Below are 16,125 nucleotides of genomic sequence, written 5' to 3'. Positions count from 1 at the left end.
CAGACAAAGCTCCCACTGCAGGGACACCTTCTCTCCTCTCTGCTATTGTTTTCCCAGGCAAATCTTAGTCACATTTCATTTTTTAACATTAGAATTCTGTTAGATACAAAGGACTTTATCAAAGGAGCTAAGAATGACTCTAGAGAGTCAATATTTCATGGTAATAAAAATTTCCCAATTTCCTCTCTGTGCACCTGTGGTCTGTCAAGATGGCGCCGAAGCAGAAAGATTAAAAGCCCAAGAAATCAACCTGGAGGTTTAATTTGGACTTCACTCATCCTATGGCAGATGGGATTTTTGATTCTGGAAATTTTAAACAGTTTCTCTGGGAGAAGGTTAAAATCAGTGGCAAAACTGGCAATCTTGGGAATGTTGTTCACATTGAACACTTCAAAAAAATAAAATCACAGTAGTTTCTGAGAAACAGTTCTCCAAAAGGTATTTGAAATACCTCAACAAGATGTATCTTAAGAAGAACAATCTGTGTGATTGACTTCGTGTGGTTGTGTCTGACACGCAGACCTCTGAACTTCGTTATTTCCAGATTAGTCAGGATGACGATGGATCCGAGTTTGAGGATTAATGTGGGTCTCCCCTACTTTCCACACTTGGAAAGTACTTTCTAGAAAGAAGCATCCAGAAAGAGATTCTAACTTTATTGGCCAAATAAAAATTGTGTTCTTAAAAACAAAATTCCCAATTTCGCTCAGATTACACCATGTACTGTCATTGGTCCTACCTCATTCAGTTCAGTTCATTCCAGTATATATCTATGGAACATCTCTATAAATCAAGCATTTCTAGCAATTTGGAGGGGGAGTCAAAGATGGCTATGACATGACCCCTTCACTTCCAGGACTTCATAGTTTGGTGAAGCAGACAGATAATAACAAAATGTTTTTAACATCCATTCAATAGATATGTACAGAGATTTGAGCACCCAGAAAAAAAGAGTTTTTTGTCCCTTTTGGAATTTCAATGAAAGATTTGTCACTACCTTCCCATCACATCCAGTGTGGGTCAGTATCTTTGTAATGTAGAGATTTTTTTTTTTATTATGTTGAGTAACAGAAATGATCATTTTGAATTAAAGATGGTTTTGTCTTTTGGTAAAACTTGCCATTTATGCTATTTTTTTATGCTATTTAATTTTGCCAAGAGTTTTCTTTTGACACACAAGAACTATGAAGCATGGTGGACCAAGTCTCAAAACAGAAGCTGGTAGTGGAAGGGAGGAACCCCTGTATCTACAAACTATATTGTGGGAAAAAAATGCTAAGAAAAAAAAAGGAAAAAAAGGGGAAATTGAAACAGAATGATGTTAGGTTTGTTGACTAAGAAGAGGACTGCAATATCTTGTAAAGCAAAATCTCTCATTCGTCCAGAGGGAAAGAAAAAAAAAGCTTATTCTCCTGACAAATAGACAAATAGAGCCCTCTCTGAGAGTGTGTGTTACACCGAGGAACACCTGGAACCTTTGAAGGCCTCTGAAGCACTATGATTTTAAGGAAATCAGTTTCTTGTTTATTCACACATGCGTACACACACTCACAAGCTTGGTTTGACTTTTGTGCTCTCCTGGTTTCAGCAATTTTTATTATTATTATTCCCCTTCTTAGACTTAAAAAGAAATAAAAATGTCAATCTATGATAACACACTCTCCTAGTTTTAAAACCTGTCTGAGACATCAATAAAAAAAGGGACAAGTCCAAATTAAGTATTGATGAGAGAACTGAGAAAGTGAATTAATCAAGTAACTAACAATTTCTTAGTCAAGACATTCATTAAAATCCAATGAAGGCTTAATAGATTTTGTAAGCAATATAGGTCGTTAGATACAAATCTTGGATGATAATTCTCTATGTAATTTTTGTTAGAGAACTCACAAGAAGTTTGGAGAATTAAAAATAGGGGCCACAACAATGTTCACTCTGTTCTGTCTGCTTAGTCGAGTACACTGTGTTATTCAGTGCTTCATGTACAAAAATGAAAAACAGAAAATTTTAATTTGAAAAAGTAATATTCATACACATTATAGCTGCATTTATTTCACTAAAAGATACATTTGTAAGAATTTCGTGTTTAATGAATACATTATAATGAATGCTGTTTTCATCAATTATACAATAATATTGATAATCCAGCTTGAATTGTTTCAGCATTCTGAGTCTTATGTGAATTTTCACACAATTTTAAAAACTCAAATTGCATATAGAAAATGTAGGCTAATAAAAGACTTTCAAGTATAATGAATAAATGTGCTAAAATTCTTATGAGGAAATGAATTAGACATACGTGCTGAAAAAGAGGGAAAGATTATAAATGGTAGGACTGATGTTGGCGTAGCAGGGAAATCTTCCCTCTGTAAGCACTTGCATTTGATACGGGTGCCAGCTCTTTTCTTGGCTGCTCCAGCCCTTTGTCCGTGGTCTAGCACGGCAGTAGAGGATGGTCCAAATCCGCAGGCCCCTGTACCCACTTCCTGGCTCCAGCTTTAGTTCAGCGCACTCTGGCTGTTATGATCATTTGGGAGTGACAAAAGGGATGGAGGACCTCTCTCCCTCTCTCCTCCCCTCTCTAAAAAATCTTTCAAGCAAAAAAATGAATAAATGTTAAAAAAGAAAACATAAAAAGTATTTTAGATCTCTTATAGTTAACGAAAAATGGTATGTAAGTTTACATTTCATGGATAGATAACATTGCTGCAGCATTTTTATTTTCATTGGATTTTATTTTGAATTACCCAAATTATCAAATTACAAATATTATTACTTCTACACACCTTAAGATGCATGTTGGCCAACATAAGAAAACAAATAAAAATATTTGAAAGGATATGACATTTTCAAAATTGGTTAAACACATTTTATGGGTTAGATTTTTGTTACTACTATTAAATAGCCAAGATAGTTCACTTATGAGGAAAGGACATTTACTCCAACTCACAGCTTTGGAGGAACCTTTTCCAAAATTAGGTGGATCCCATCAGGTCAGCATCTGGCAATGGTATGCTTACAGAGTCCCAAGTCAGTGAATTTTTACAGCAAAATGCTTCATACATAGGCCCTTGGGTCATGTTCAGCATCAAAAATCACATGGCAGTTACTCCTGAGTAGAAATGCTGAGGTCCTTAGAGCAAAGGAGGCCTCCTCGTGGGTGCCTGACCCCACCTTGAGAAAGTCGAGTTCTCTATACTCTGCAACTAGATGCTGCACAGAGGTTGTAATCTCAGTTCTCATGGTTTAATCAGAGAAAATAATCTTATTTTAGTAAACAAAATGAAGTTTTCCTGTTTATATTTAGTGTGATCTCCTGGGGAGGAACAGAAAAGACAGTAACAGGACATGCTTTATCAATACATGGAAATCAAATGCAACTTTTAGCACTTATTTATTTCTGTTACTTAAAAAAAAAAAGGAAAAAAAATAGTCAACATGTTATTTATTCTGTCACTCCAGGGGAAATGTGTTTTTTAAAATATTTATTTGAAGGACAGAACCACAAAGAGAGATTTTTCGTTGTTGTTTTACTTCCCCAAATGGCCACAATGGCCAGACCTAGGCCATGTGAGAACCAGGACCTTGGAATTCCATCTAAGTCTTCCACACAGGTGGTGCAGGTTCAAGAATTTGGGTCAAATTTTGTTGATTTCCAAGGTTCATTAGGAGGAAGTTAGGTCACAAATGGAGTAGCCAAGGTTTGACCCAGCACCCATATGGGTTCCTGGCAATGCAGGCAGTGACTGAATTACCGTGGCATAATGCTGGCCTCCAGAGTGAAAATACCTAGAACTATAAATACTTTGATAATGAAAATAACACCTCATGTATTTGTGTTTAAAAGAAGACCAACATTAAAACCAAGTAAAATATTAATAAGCAAAAAAAAAAAAAAACCCCAAACAAAAAACATTTACCCTTATCTGTAGCTTGGTAATAGATATATTACCTGAGAAGTTACATAAAAAGTAAGACCAAATCTAACAAACAACAAATTCCATAGTCTTATGTAAGCATGTGTTAATTGTGGAATAAAAATTTTATTTAAGTTCAATAGGTATATTTGCAATGAAAAACCTTTGACTTTTCAAACAAGGTTTTGTGCAACTTGTAGAATTGAAGCTGTGAAAACAAAACTCTAGCTTGAACTGTGTGATGACATTTTAAATATTTTGATTCTACCTAAACTTCTCTGTGCTTATGTGTTAGTTCCTACCATCACGTAGGTGTCAACACTGCAATTAGGACTCTTTTTCCCACGCTGGAAGATAAATCTTCTATGAGCTTATGAAGACCATGTAGCCAGTAAACACATTTTCTTTTTCTTCTTGACTCTGGGGGAAGGGGAGAAACAAAGGCAAAAGCCACACCCAGCCTCCCAAATGTCCCAGTACCCAGGAATGGGGAACGGCCACCCGATATCAACCCAGAGCCCCAATGTGGTGCATATTCCTGGGGTTCTGGACAAATGGTTTGGATAGTTCTGAAATGCTGTCAATTTCGCCTATCCAAGGGTGAGACAACCTTTCCAATGTCCACTGTCTGACATAGTAAACCTCAAGTCTCCATTCACCCAAATTTTTGCTGTCATCGTTTGCAGGGGTAGTTGTCCAATTTGCTCTGTTCTTCTTCTGCTACAGCACCAAATGGGCTGTGATACTCTCCATGTGCATCAGGGTCTGTGTCTACTGCTCCACCATTTTCACTTGCAGACAGGTCCAAGGGACCAGGGCCAGGTGACCTGAGCTCCGTCAGATCCTCCACCCTGAGGAGTCATGAACCTGGCAGCCCTCTTGCAGGTGGTCCCCAGGGCCCAGGCCAGAGGGTCTGAGTTCCACTGGATCCCCCACCCCTGGGGCTCATGAGCCCAGCACTTACCTCGCAGGTAAGCCCCAAGACTCGGGCCAAGCAACCAAGTATTTCAGTTTTATTTCTATCTTATAGAACTATTAGTTCATGCCTGATTTGGGACAATAAAACATATTTTCCCCTGAAGATGATTTCATATTTATTAGGTAGGTTATAGTCAGCCATAGTGAGCTGTTTTATAAAACAAGAATGTCAATACTCTAGCAAGACATTTTATAAAATCTAGAGATATAGCACTAATGAATTTTAAGATATGTTACAAAATTATAGTAACCAAAGAGCATGGAACTATCATAAAAACAGAAGCATAGACCAATGCAATTTAATATAGACCTCCAAGTGAGTCTAGACATCTACAATCAACTGATTCTTGACAATGCCACTAAGAACATACTCTGGAGAAAGAACAGTCTCTTCAACAGTTGGTACAGAGAACACTGGATATTCATTTGCAGAATATTGAAATAAGCTTCTTCTCACCTCTCTTCCTATTCAGAAATCAAACTTTTAGAAAATATTTATATATTGTACTTAAAAATCAGAGTTAGGGAGAAAGAGATGGAAAGATGGGGAGATGTCCCATCTGTTGTTTCACTCCCCAAATGGCTGCAATGGCCAGAGCTGGGTTGATACAAAGCTGAGAACCAGCAGCTTCTTCTGGGTCCCCGATGTGAATGCAAGGGCCCAGTGCTTTCCCAGACTATTAGTTGGAAACTGAACCAGAAGTGGAGCAGCGTGGTGCTTATATGGGTTGGTGGAATTGCAGGAAAATGATTAGCCTGCTATGACATTGTGCCAGCCAAAAAATCCATTTACAATGAATAAAAGACCTGAAGTAAAATCTGAAACTATAAAATTATTAGAAGAAAACATAGGGAAAATATTTCAAGAAATTGGTGTTAGGTAATAACTTTTTGATAAGAACCCAACAGCATAGGCAACAAATTCAAAAATAAACAAATTGTTTTACACCAAACTTAGAAGCTTATGTAACAGTCAACAGAATGAAAGACAGATAATTAACAGAACGGGGACAATATTTTCACACTATTGTTCTGACCACAGATCAATATCCAGAAAATATAAGGACATAAGAAATCTAACAACAGAAACTCTGAGGTGATTCAGTTAAGAAATGAGGAAAAATTCTAATAGATATTTCTCTAAAGAAGAAATATAAATGGCCAAAACATTTGAAAACACACTGTCACTGGCAATAAGGAAAATATACCTAAAACCTTAGTGAGATGTTATCTCACTATGGTTAAAATAACTCTCATCAAAATACAAAACAAAAACTAAAAACAACAGATGCTTTCAAAATGTGAAAAGGAAGTCCTTTCATGCTTGGTGGGAAGGCAAATTAGTACAGTAATTTTGTGAAACAGTAAGCAGGCTTTTCAAAGACCTAAAAATAGACCTAATATTTGACCCAATTATTGCACTTCTGACTAATATTTTAGAAGCATTTGAGGACATTATGTGAACACTATACTTGAACTTCCATGTTCATTGCAATACTATCCATGATAGCCAATATGTACAATCAACTTAGGTGTTCGTTAATGGATGAATTAATAAGAAAAAGTGTGATATGTCTGAGTCATCCAGCCATAAAAAGAAACTAAATTCTTATCACTAGGTTATGTGAAAAAAGCCAGAGACAGAAACAGAAATAATGCATGTTCTCTTTCATTTGTGAAAGTTTAAAAAAAATTATCTGAACCCAAGAGACCAATCTTTAAAGAAAAGGAAAGTAGAAGTAAGAGAGCTTGAGCAAAGTCAGTTAATGCACAGCTAGTCAGCAGTAATACAGTCTAGTATTTCATAACACAGTGTAGTTTCTGTAATTCATAATAATTATTATATACTAGAAGAATAACTGGCGACAAGGAGCTGTAGGTTCCAAGAATGAGGAAGGACAGGGAGGGGAAGGATGTGGGCATCTGTTTGATGAACTTACACTGAATGCACATGATGAAATAACCAATAAGGCAAAAATTAGAAAAATGAGACTGCATATTTAAAATCAAAAGTGGAACAGCCATAGATTCTAATATTCATCTGATGAATTCTGTTTCTTTCTGTCTTTGCATTCGGACTTTTTAAAGAATATTTAACCTCAAGGGTGCCAGGCATTGTTCTACATTTTTATATGTAGTAAATGCTTCACCACCCTTCAAGACCTGTGAGATATAGGGTACTATTAATTTTATCTGATAAGAGAAAATCCTGAGGTCCAATGTCACTGTACTAACTTTCATTAGGAAACATTGTGGTAACAAACAACCCTCAAATTCCAGGAGCTTGTGACAACAGATACTTGTTTCTCAGTCATTTTGTTGGGTGCACATTACTTTCTTTAGCTCTGTTCCATGAGTTTCATTCTAGACTCTACACCCAAGGAATAAATAGCATCTTTATTATTGTCATTGCTATTAGTGTTTTTATTATTAGCTACACGGCATCTTTTTTGGTAAACAAAAAGAGCATGAGAAGTGACAGAAATCCACAACAACTCCTGAAGCTGCTCACTGTGCCAACGGCACATTGCATTTACTCACACAGCATTGGCTGACGGAATGAAACATCTTCAGCGAGTTCTTAGAAAATATATAAAATGAAAATTTATGCATGGGCAAATCAAGATGGCGGTACAGGGTACAGACACATTTGGAATAAAGGAGAATCATTAGGGTGAAGCACAAGAAAGCAGATTACTTGGAAAGATAGTGGTCAATAAGTCAATAGGGTGTTACCGGGAAGTACCCTGGACACAGGGAAGAGGCAGTGAAGACAGAACAATGTTACAGAAAACAGAAAACCCACCAGCCACTGGTGAGCAGCAATCTAGACTCCAGTGACAAGTAAGGATCCAGCAGTGGCCATGGATTGTCTCTTGTGACAGCCAGTTTGGAGCTTGGATTTGCATAGGGAGCTCAGGAGGCAAAGGTAGGCTGGATTGGCCAATCCTGCCAAATAATTTGGCCCCGTAATGGACAGAAAGGGAGCTGTGGACTCCATGAGGCAAACTGGTGGTGGTTCGGATCTAATGATGGAATAGGTGTGTTTCTAGTTGGTCATGTTGGGCTGATCCCACAGGGAAGACAGCACCAGCTTCACATCCTGCAGTATCTATGTGGTCCCTGGATCTGAAGGCCAACAACCCCAGCTCTCTGGCAGTGCCCCGAAGGGCACCATCTTGTGTTTCTTGACAAGGTCAGCGCTGTCAACATACCAGTTATCTGAGACACTTGGCATGTTCCTATTCCTAATCCAGGACATTGATTGAGCATAAAAACAGACTTGTACACCTATAGGTAACATAACTTATAAATCTGCACTAAGGAGAAGTATCCACCAAACAGGATTGTAATGTCAAAAGTTAAAAGAAGAGACAGAGGCACATGCATGCTCCTGAAGACTCCTGGTAAAGGAACAAAAGCCTCTACCATCCTCAGAGTTAACTGAGAAAGACATTGAGAAAATGGAAGACTCGGAATTCAGAAAACTCATTATAAAGCTTCTGAAACAACAATGAGAAGCACATAATACAGAAGTTCAAAAAATTTAAGGAATATGTCACACAGGAAGTGAGTCAAATTAAAGCTGACATTTTAGAAGTTAAGAATAATAATAATAATACAGTGGAGCATATTAAAAGTACAGTAGAAAGTCTCAACAATAGAATGAATGAAGCAGAAGAAAGAATATTAGAATTGGAAGATATTGCCTGTTACCATAGGCAAACAAACAAAAAGCTGGAAGCAGAGCTATACCAAGCTAAAAAAAAAAGTATTCAACAATTGAAAAATATGATTAGAAGGCCCAACATAAGAATTAGAGGAGTTCCAGAGGGTGCAGAAAGAGAAACTGAGATTAAAAGGCTATTCAATGAAATAATAAACAAAACTTCCCTAATCTAGAGAAAGAATTGGAAAACAACATGCAGGAGGGTTGCAGAACTTCCAACAGAGTTAATCAAAAGTGAACTTCACCATGACACATGATAATCAATCCCTTATCAGTTGAACATAAGGAAAAAGTATACTTAAATGTACACGTGAGAAAACTCAAGTGACCTATAGAGGAACCCCAATCAAATTCACAGCTGACCTGTCAGAGGAAACACTACAGGCCAGGAAAATTGTCGTGACATATTCCAGGATCTAAAAGGGTAAAATTTTCAGTTTAGAATAACATATCTTGCAAAGCTCTCCTTTCTCTTTGAAAATGAAATGAAATTTGTCCACAATAAAGAAAAAATCCAATAACTCACCTCTTCTAAACCTGCCCTGCAAACAATACTCAAGGATGTTTTCATGAAAGAGGAAAAGAATAAGAACTACCAAAACACAAAGGCAAATGTGGAGAACAGAAACTTAGCAAAGAAGTGACAGAACTCACCCAAACTCTAGATCACATGGACTTAATTGACATCTACCAAACCTTTCATTCTACAGACAGAGAATACACTTTTTTCATCAATACATGGAACCTTCTCCAGAATTGTCCATGTTATAGGCCACAAAACAAACCTCATCACATTTTAAAAAGTTGAAATCATAACATGCATTTTCTCAGACCATCATGGAATGAAACTAGAGACCAAGAAGTCATAACACCTTGTAAGACTTGCAAAAACATGGAGACTGAATAACATGTTACTAAATGAGCAATGGTTAGAGAGCAAATCAGAGAGGAAACTAAAAAATTGCTTGAAACAAATGAAGGCATTAACACAACTTATCAAAACTTATGTGACACAATCAAGGCAGTGTAAAGAGGAAAGTTCATCTCAATCAATGCCTATGCTAAGAAACTAGAAAATCACCAAGTAAATGAGCTAACCTTACAGTTGAAGGAACTAGAAAAACAACAGCAAAGCAATTCCAAGGAATAATCAAAATAAAAGAGGAAATAAACCAAATGGAGACCAAGAGAATTGTGCAAAAGTCAATAAATCAAAACACTGGTACTTTGAGAAAATCAACAAAACAGACTCCCCACTAGCCCAAATAAAAAGGAGGGTGAAGATGTGCATCAATATCATCAGAGACAAAAAAAAAAGGAAATATAACAATATATCTATTGTTATACAAGCAACCATATGTGAATAAATCAGAAGATCTAGAAGAGAAGAATAGATTTTGGGACACATACAATCCACCAAAATTGAATCAAGAAGCAATTTATAATCTAAATAGATCTGTAACATGGACTAAAGCAGTAATTTAAGCACTCCCAACCAAGAAAAGCCATGGACCAGATCCAACAATACATCAGGCAGATCATTCACCTGGGCCAGGTGGGATTTATCCCAGGTATGCAGAGATGATTCGACATTTGCAAATCAATAAATGTAATATACTGCATCTATAAATTCAAAAATAAAAACCATATGATCATCTCAATATATGCAGAGAAGGCATTTCATAAAATCCAACACCACTTCATGCTGAAAACCCTAACCAAGATAGGCACAGAAGCAACATTCTACAACACAGACAAGCAATTTATGAAAAACCCAACACCAGCATTATACTAAATGAGGAAAGATTGGAAGCCTTTCCACTAAAATCTGGAACTAGACAGGGATGCCCATTGTCACCACTACTCTTCAATATAGTATTGGAAGTTCTTGCCAGAGCTATTAGGCTTTGAAAAAGGAGTTAAAGGAATCCAAATTGGAAATGAGGAATCGAAATCATCTCTATTTGCAGATAACATGATTCTCAACATAGGAGAACCAAAAAACTCAGTCAAGACACTACTGGAACTGATAAGAGACTTTGACAGGGTAGCAGGACGCAAAATTAATGAACACAAATCTATGGGTACACAAATAGCTGAGAAAGAAATTGTAAGTATAGTCCCCTTTAACATAGCGGAGAGGGATCTTTAATACCTAGGAATTAAGCTAACTCTATGTATGTAAGAATTCTATGATCAAAAGTATAAAATATTTTTTAAAAGACATAGAAAAGATATCAAAAAATGGAGAAACTTACCAAGTTCCTGGACTGACACGATCAACATCATCAAAATCTCCATATTACCAAAAGTACTGTACAAATTCAATGCAATCACAATCAAAATCCCAACATTCTTCTCAGAAATAGAAATAGAAGATACAGAAGTTCATATGGAAACACAAGAGACACGAATAGCCAAAGCTATTCTGAAAAATAAAAATCAAGCTGAAGGAATGATAATTCCAGACCTCAAACATACTACAGGACAGTAGTTGTCAAAGCAGTCTAGTACTGGTACAGAAACAGAGAAGATCAATGGAACAGATTAGAAATAACAAGGGAGACCACACATGTATAGCCAACTAATCTTTGACAAGGAAACTGAAAACAATCCAGGGAAAAAGCCTGGTCTCTTCAACCAGTGTTATTGGGACAGTTGGATAGCAACCTGCAGAATTAAGAAGACCCACAACCATCACATTATACAAAAACCAGCTCTAAATGCTTCAAGGACTTAAATCTGCACCCAGAAACCATCAAACTGTTAAAAGGAAACAGGAAATACTCTTTAAGAAATAGGAATGGGGAAGTCTTCTTAGAAAAGATGCCAAAAGCACAAGAAGTCAAAGACAAAATAAATAAATGGGCCTACACCAAGCTAAAAAGCTTCTTAACAGCAAAGGAAACAATTAGCATAATGAAGAAGCAACCAACAGGAGAACATTTTTGCATATTACACAAGTGATAGGGAACTAATATCCAAGATTTGCAAAGAGTGTCAGAAACAGCCAAAGGAAATGAACAGATACTTTCAGAAGAACAGATTCAAATGGATAACGGACATATGAGAAGATGCTCAGAGAGATACAATTGAAAACCACATTGAGGTACCACTTAACTCCATTAAGACTGGCTTATATTCAGAACTCAACTAACAAAACCAACAGTGTGGATGTGGGGTTAAAGACACCCTCCTTCACTGCTTGGGGGAGTGCAGGCTAGTACAACCAATATGGAAATCAGTATGGAGAGTACTTAGAGAATTGCAAATAAACCTGCCATTTGACTCAGCTATTCCGCTCCTAGGAATATACCCAAAGGAAATGAAAACTGCATATGAGAAAGGGATCTGTAATCCTATATTTATAACAGTGCAATCTATAATAACAAAGATGTGAAAACAATCCAGATGCCCATCCAAAGAGGTTTAGTTAAAGAAACTGTGGTACATCTACTGCCATTAAGAATAAAATTACACCATTTCCAATTAGATGGTTCCAAATAGAGACCATTATGCTCAATGAAATAAATCAATCCCAAAAAGACAAATACAATATGTTCTCTCTAATATAAGGAAACCATCATGCAAATTGGAACGTATAGTGATGGAGTAATGGAGACTACCATATCCAGATGTGAAGACACAATGCAACATGCGTGTCTGCTTCCAAATAAAAGATGGACTCCCAGTGAAAGTGTTGGACATATCTAGACAATGGGATGTTGGAATGTCTGACTGTCTATACCAGCAATGTTGGGCACCCTTAAATAGCACACTGATGGAATTGTAACTCCTTATGAAGGAACGTACTATTGTGACAATATGGGAAAAATCATTGGGAGGTTGGAATTGGGGGTTAGGGGAATCCCAAACTATACAGAATTGTACCATAAAATTCAAAATTTTAAATAAAAATAAAAAACAAACAAAAAAGAAAAAACTATGCGTGAATTTCAAAAATTTCATACCTATATAAACTTATTTTTGAAATTCCATTTTCCATGAACTTTGTGATATTCTTTGGCATATGTGCTTAAACCCAAGATACACTAACAGGACAAACATGTTATCCTCATTTAATCAGAAGGGCTATAGTTCAGAAACAAACTACCCCCCACAGTTACACACCATGGGTTACTGTGTTCATTTCAAATCTGATAGTTTAACACCACTGTCTGATCACCATAACATTCTATATCTTATTCTCAAGAAGGATTAGTGTGGGGAGTGCTGCGCTGGAGCTGGCCCCACCCGTATGATAGGCCATCGCAAGATGGAGGCTGGCTCAGAGTCAGGAGGCAGGATTGGTCCCACCAGTAGGCAAACAGGAAGTCATGGGGATAGGCTGATGCCCTCACTGCAATTATGTCATTGCTACTGGCCTATCAGGTAGTGCCCAGTGAACCCACAAGGAGAAGTGAAAGGTGGAGAGCTGTATATAAGCAGCCTGCTTTCAGCAATAAAGGGTCATTGTGTGTTCTGGTTGCAGTGGCGGTTCCTGTTTTTCCAGACCCTCGAAAGTATGCCTCGTTATTCAGTGTTGCTTTTGGTCGGCAACAACTGATCTTTCAGACCTAAGACAAACGAGAGGGAGCGCCACAGATTAGCTGAGGTGGAAAGGCAGGGCTGGGGTGACAGTATTATGGCATAGTGGATAAAGCAGCAGCCACCTGTGATGCTGGCATTCCATATGGGTATGGTTCATGTCCCAGTTGTTCCACTTCCAATGCAGCTTCCTGATAATGACCTGTGAAAAGCAGCAGAGGATGACCCAATTCCTTGTGCTCCTGCACACATACATGAAAGATCCAGATAATCTTCTGGCATCTAGCCTTGGCCTGGCCCAGCTCTGGATATTCTGGCCATTTGAAGAGTGAACCAGTATATAAAAGATTGACTGGTCTTTATCTATCTTTCTATCTTTTAAGTAAATGAATAAATTTTTAAATAAACAAGAAGCAAGGAAAGAAAAAAAGAATAAACAAAAGCAAGCCAGCCAGTCAGCCAGCCAGCCAGCCAGCCAGCCAGCTGAACAGTGCTTTTTTTTTTTATATACTCATAAGAGTATATGACCAGGTAGAATTCCTGAAGTCAAATAAGAAACCAGGGGACAGCAAGTTCAAGTTCCCTTGGGCAATAGGTTTTTGTCATCAATGTATCTTTAACCATAGACACCTTACTTAGAGAACACACAAGACTGAAATACTTTATGCCCATATCCTGGCTCTAAATAATGACATGTAAGAATTTAGGCCCACGGGCCAGGCATGGTGGCGCAAGTGGTTAAGGTCCTCGCCTTGCATGCCCGGGATCCAATATGGACGCCAGTTCTATCCTGGCAGCCCCGCTTCCCTTCCAGCTCCCTGCCTGTGGCCCGGGAAAGCAGTCAAGGACAGCCCAAAGCTTTGGGACCCTGCACCTGCGTGGGAGACCCGGAAGAGGCTCCTGGCTTCGGATCGGCATAGCATTGGCCATTGTGCTCACTTGGGGAGTGAATCATCTGACGGAAAATCTTCCTCCCTGTCTCTCCTCTCTGTATATCCGCCTTTCCGATAAAAACATAATAAAAATAAATCTTTAAAAAAAACTTTAAAAAAAGGATTTAGGCCCACATATTTACTCTCTTCACTATCTTTCCCTTATTGTCTTTTTAAAAAGCATATAAAAAACCAAATTTTATTTATTTCATATATGCAATTTTATGAACCTAATGATAACTCACAATGCCCAGCTTGTCAAAGCACATTTGTCACTGTACTGTTAGATTTGTGTTTCCAAGCAATGAAGTCATGAACAATATGGAAAAGTTACCATATTAACTATATACTCTACACTGTAATTTACTATGCATATATCATATGGTATGTGTATAATTTTCTCTGTAGTTAAGTCTATGTATGTTTGCCATCTAGTGGCAACTGTTTTCATTTCAAATGTTAATATTCATGATCAATTCTAATTAGCTTTGAAATTAACCTTTTTTTTTAGTGAAAAATTCCAGAGTCATAAAATGTCAAAAAGTGTTGACAATGACATTATTCTGCTCTAGCAAACTTTTAAAAAATACCTTGCAAATTTGGTTCATACTTAATCCTTGACAATGACAAATGAGATACTGTATTCAGAAGTCATTTCCTCTTGCAAGAAGAATGTAGAGAATGATAAAATGAACATTTCAATTTTAAGCAAATAATACTAGGAAGCTCTTCAGATGTAATGGCTTTCTGTTTTTCATTTGATATTGCTTGACAAAGTTTATACTCTGACTTGCTAAATTCGTAGATTTATCATACACTTATATTTGCTACACGTGGCTCTAGAAAGCACCCCAGTTATTACTGGTAGTCATGTTTTAATTTTTAATATTTACCAAAGGTCAAAGTCTCATAAGATCTTGAGCAGTAAGGTTGAGCTAATTATTACAAACGTAATATGAAATAACAGTCTACAAAACCCGGAATCTAAAATATTCTCTATTTAATGAATACAAATGTTTGCCTAAGAATGGCTGGAGGAGGGGCAGATGGTATTTGGAAATGGTTATTAAAAGGAGTAACTCATGATGTGATGGCCAAGCTAATGGGGGCAGGCTTCCTTTGATAACGTGTCCTACACTGAGATAAAAAATGATGAAAATGAACTCTATCCAGGCCTTAGGTTCAGATGGGTATTACAATAATTTTGAACTTAAGAGTATTTTATTTATTGGGTCAGGCTGAAGCCAGAAGTGCAAAATCCAAACTGGGTCTCTCACAGACGGCAGGGACGTAACCATGGAAGCTATCAGCTCTTATATCATAAAGCACACACCAGCAGGAAGTTGAAATTGAGAACTGAGTTTGATTTTGAATTCAGGCACTCAGATGTGAGGTACCCTGAGTGCCATTTTATCCACTATGCCCAATGACCACTCTCAAAAGCATTTTTTAAAACAAAATTTTATCTTCAACAAAGGAGATAATTCTCCCAAATATCAGCTGGATGATTTTTGTTTGGAACTAATTAGAAGCAACCTGGAGTTACTTGCACTTCTAGTTCATTGGACATTGAGATTTTGAGTATACGGTTACAAAACAGCAAACATGTTTTACTATAAGAGTAGCAGTCTGGGGTCTGGCATATTGGCTCAATTGGCTAATCCTCCACCTTTAAGTGCAGGGATCCCATGTGGGCACCAGTCAGTGTCTCAGCTGCTCCACCTCCCATCCAGCTCCCTGCTTGGGGCCTGGGAAAGCAATAGAGAATAGTACAAAGCCTTGGAACCCAGTGCTCATGTGGAATATACAGAAGGAACTCCGGGCTCCTGGGTTTGGATCAGCTCAGATATGGCTGTTGTGTCCATTTGAGGAGTGAACCAGGGGGTAAAAGATCTTTCTCTCTGTCTCTTCTCTCCAAATCTGGTCTGCCTTTCCAATAAAAATAAATACATCTTTAAAAAAATGAGTAGTCTGATATTTAACAGGAAGAGAATGCAGAAGTGCAGAGATGGTTGAGGACAGA

At 37.5% G+C, this 16,125-nt stretch overlaps 1 pseudogene; it reads left to right on the top strand.

Annotated features, from left to right (window-relative positions):
- Positions 1 to 209: 209 nt before the first annotated feature.
- Positions 210 to 583, top strand: LOC121146159 (annotated as a pseudogene).
- The last annotated feature ends 15,542 nt before the right edge of the window (positions 584 to 16,125 follow it).

Source organism: Ochotona curzoniae, unplaced genomic scaffold, assembly GCF_017591425.1.
Source record: "Ochotona curzoniae isolate NIBS_2020 unplaced genomic scaffold, NIBS_Ocur_1.0 scaffold_3890, whole genome shotgun sequence".
Lineage (NCBI taxonomy): Eukaryota > Metazoa > Chordata > Mammalia > Lagomorpha > Ochotonidae > Ochotona > Ochotona curzoniae.
Note: the sequence above shows the minus strand (reverse complement) of the source record. Positions and strands in the feature narration are given on the sequence as shown.